Source organism: Adiantum capillus-veneris, chromosome 20 (assembly GCF_014529385.1).
Source record: "Adiantum capillus-veneris isolate H3 chromosome 20, ASM1452938v2, whole genome shotgun sequence".
In the NCBI taxonomy this organism is placed as follows: domain Eukaryota; kingdom Viridiplantae; phylum Streptophyta; class Polypodiopsida; order Polypodiales; family Pteridaceae; genus Adiantum; species Adiantum capillus-veneris.
The window spans coordinates 84,385,783-84,390,047 of NC_140950.1; the positions used below are offsets into that span (position 1 = coordinate 84,385,783).

Genomic DNA, 4,265 nt, shown 5'->3' on the forward strand with positions numbered 1-4,265 from the left:
GCCGCGTGAAACAGTTTGTGTCGGCACGGATTGTTTCTTGTAGGTTTATTTTTTAGTTTTTGGGTGATCATTGGATCTTGAAAATTCAAAATAGCTAGTTAAAGGGAGGGGGAGAAGGAGAAAATCCGGTTGGAAAATTCATGAAAATAGTTAAATTGAAAAAAATGTATGTTATTTGAGAAAATTTTCTATTTGAATATACCATAGAGGGGAAATTTGTACTTTTGTGAAATTGATTTTTTCTGCACTGATGCCGACACTCCCTCTCTCTCTCTCTCTCTCTCTCTCTCTCTCTTTTAACATAATTCTAGAAGTGTTAATCATTCACTTTAGTAAATACGTAATTCAAGGCAAGAATACTTTAAAAATGCTCTCATGGAATTACAATACCAACTGATAAAGAGAAGAAGCCCTCCAAATGAACTCTAAAATTATTATTGCACAGATCAGTATCAAAACTGTTAGGAATTGCATCCTAAGGACTCTGCAGTGCCTTGACTTAATGCTTCTTGGACACACCAACTGTCCTCCCCCGCCTTCCAGTTGCTTTTGTGTGTTGACCACGTTGCACGCACAAGCCCCAATAATGACAAAGACCACGGTGGTTCTTGATCTTTTGCAGCCTTTCCAGGTCATCTCTCAACTTCATATCAAGTTGATTAGACACCACTTGAGAAAATCGGCCATCCTTGTAATCTTTCTTCCTGTTCAAGAACCAGTCAGGAATCTTGAATTGAGGAGGATTGGCAACGATAAACATCAGGTTTTCAAGCTCTTGAGCAGACAACTCTCTTGTTCATGTCTACAACCGCTTTCTTGCAGACGAGGTTAGCAAAATGTCGGCCGATACTCTTAATAGATGTTAGAGCAAAAATGATCTTCTGTTGTCCATCCACTTTGGTGTTGAGAACATGCAAAATGTGCTGACTCACTCACTCTCTCTCTCTCTCTCTCTCTCTCTCTCTCTCTCTCTCTCTCTCTCTCGTGCGCCGCGTGGATGTGGTATCTGTAGTACGTGGACTGTTTCTAGCAATTTTTTTTCCAGTTTTTGGTTGAGAGAGAGAGAGAGAGAGTGTACAACTAAAGCCTGAGTTGAGAGAGTGCAGCTAAAGAGTGCAACTAACGCCTGACTTGAGAGAGTGCATGGATCTCTCTCTCTCTCTCTCTTGGGGTGCATAGCATTGCTGCTAATTGAACCCCACCCACTACATACACCATAGCAAAATCCTGCAAAGAAATCCCGATTCTCCCACCGAAGAGCACATACATCGTCATGGGGATCGATCCCTTCACATACAATTTTGAAAATGAAATTGGGAGGGGGGTGCGCCAGGCCTCTGAGGCAGTGCAATACAGAGGCGACGCGCGCAGAGTGAAGCCTGAGTTGACCACCTCTCTCTCTCTCCCTCAAACAAAAACTGAGAGAGAGAGAGAGAGAGAGAGAGAGAGAGAGAGAGAGAGAGAGAGAGAGAGAGAGAGAGAGAGAGAGAGAGAGAGAGAGAGAGAGAGAGAGAGAGAGAGAGAGAGAGAGAGAGAGAGCAGCTAGAAGCTTGAATTGAGAGAGTGCACCAGAAGCTTGAGGTGTGGTGAGAGAGTGCACCTCTGCCTGAATTGAGAGAGTACAACAGAAGCTTGAGGTGTGGTGAGAGAGTGCACCAGAAGCTTCATGCTTCCAGTTGCTCTCTCTCTCTCTCTAGCAAAAACTGAAAAAAGAACTGCTGGAAACAGTCCGCGCCCAGCAGTTCTTTTTTCAGTTTTTGTTAGAGAGAGAGAGAGAGAGAGAGAGAGAGAGAGAGAGAGCGAGAGAGAGAGAGAGAGAGAGAGAGAGAGAGAGAGAGAGAGAGAGAGAGAGAGAGAGAGAGAGAGCACTCAAGCTGGTACAGCCTTTGCCAGCACTATCATGCGGCATTCACATCTGCATGGCAAAGCTGGTACAGCCTTCTTGGTTTGATGTGAGAGTTTTATTTCAGCGCAAGCTCGTGTGTATCTGACGAAGCTTCAGTATGAGACGCAAGGAGTTTCTAGGGATTGGCGAGAATTACGACTGGCTCAACGCGTTCGCTCTGAGAAAACTCGACATGAGTGATCTTATCAGTGGATAATGAATGAATCTGGCTTGGAGGGTAGAGTCAGTGGACAAGAGATTTGCAACAGGCGTCAATGCTACACTTAATCGATGGAGGACGTCTCGACGGCAGATGTATCCACTTTCTTTTGGATGCTGTGGGCAGGCTTTGAGAGAGAGAGAGAGAGAGAGAGAGAGAGAGAGAGAGAGAGAGAGAGAGAGAGAGAGAGAGAGAGAGATTATGTATAGATTTGTGGCAGCAGGTTTGCCAACTAAATGGCAGTGAGTCCAATTGTATTGCGAGAGAGCTTATACTACTTTGGAGTTATTGGTAATGAGTTATTATAATAGCCCACTTTGTGTTGCTCACTTGTTCTAAAGGTGTGCCTAGGACCTCAGTGTTAGGTACTGAAGGGCAACCTTTTCTTTGGAAAGACAGGCACTAGGAACTTGAAACGACATATTTTCATTCTAAATGCCCTTTTAATGACAAAATATCACAAAAATTATAAGTCAATTTTTGTAATTATGCAGTGTGCTCGGTGAGAAATATTGGTAGATTGTCTATTTATTGTCAAAACAGTCTACCACATGAAGCCTAAAACACACTTTTGTTTTCCATTGTACGCTTTCCGTTTTCAATGCCATAGCATGTGACCCGCGAGTTGTTGCGGCCTAATAAATGGCACATCTTCTTCAAATGCTATCTTCCCTTCCAGTTACAAAATAATCATTGCTTTATTTCTCTCATCATCGTACGACGTATACCCTTTGATGTGTAAGCTGCCCTGCCTAATGGCCCATAAGCTCATGCTTATCAATAAATCTCAAATGGAAGATCCTCAGTTGTTCTAAGGTTGTTGGTGCTCACATACGTCCTGCATCCACACTATCTCTTCTCAAAACAAAGCACGCTCTCGCTGACGGCAAAATTCTGGCCCCATTTACTTCAAGCTTTGCACCAATGTCCCTTTGAGTATGAATCAACAAAGGATGGGCACATTTGTGGCTTCTGCACCTTGCCATAGTAATGAGGCAGGATGGAGTATGGAGTGCGCATGTGTAAACAAAACTACTGGAAACAGTCCACGCCGACGCGGACCGTTTCCAGTAGTTTTTTGTAGTGTTTGGACGTTGAGAGAGAGAGAGAGAGAGAGAGAGAGAGAGAGAGAGAGAGAGAGAGAGAGAGAGAGAGAGAGAGAGAGAGAGAGAGAGAGAGAGAGTCAACATGGTGAAGGATGTCCAAAGGCATACTACAATAGTAGAAGGCTTCAAATGACACCCCAAGATTGACTGCAATACGTCCAAAGAATTGAGCTCCTTGCTTATCCTACCAAAGGAATTAAAAGAGTTGATATAGGTATACATCCTAGGGAAAGCTTATTTGAGGGTGAGTGCTTCAGATGTGAATCTCCAATCCTGACCAAATTGGCACTCATAAGCTATTAAGTGCCCTTAAAATCTTCACAAATATGCCTCTCTACAAAGAATATCATAAGGTGGTGAGTCCTATTAGTCTGTTAGTTCCACACTTGTTGTTTGTAGTAGCTAGGCAAGCAATTAATGCCCTTGCAAGGCAATATGTGCGCCTATATACAAAAGCTATGGAGGTGGCGGATACATGCAAGCGATAGGGTGGATGCAACTAGTGATGTTTGGGACACATTGCAAAAGAGACCACTGCTAGCGAAAAACAAAGGTAGGGCGTAGGGCATCACATTGTCGGTGCTAGTACAAATCCTCATGAGGAAAGAGTTGAGAGGCTATGGGTGGTGCAATTGCCATTATTACTAGTATTGACACTCGTGGATGGTAGCACTAATATTTGGATATTCCAATTTTCATATAAGTTGCAAGTTGGGTAGAGAGAGAAAGGGAGGGGGAGGGGGGAGGTGTTTAGGGATAGCTAAGCTATTGTATGTCTTTTACTATGCAAATGCCTTTTATAAAAAAATTTAATATAAATCATGTTTGGCTCTGCTCGGTTTTATCATTGCTCGAAAAGTTTTGCTCGGAGTTTGGAATTCCCCCCTTGGTTTTGGATACATTCACGATCAGCCCGCTATGTAGGCAAAAGCGTTCCAAGACATTCATAAGCTTTTGTGCATCTTCTAAGGTATGTGCCAAGAGCACTACATCATTGTCATAAAGCAAAAGTTAGATAACCGCATTTCCAATCTTAACCTCTTTTATGCCTTCT

General features: G+C 43.2%; 1 pseudogene; it reads right to left on the bottom strand.

The window, feature by feature from the left end:
* Positions 1-499: 499 nt before the first annotated feature.
* Positions 500-804, bottom strand: LOC147432848 (small ribosomal subunit protein uS13z/uS13y/uS13x pseudogene; annotated as a pseudogene).
* Between the last annotated feature and the right edge of the window lie 3,461 nt (positions 805-4,265).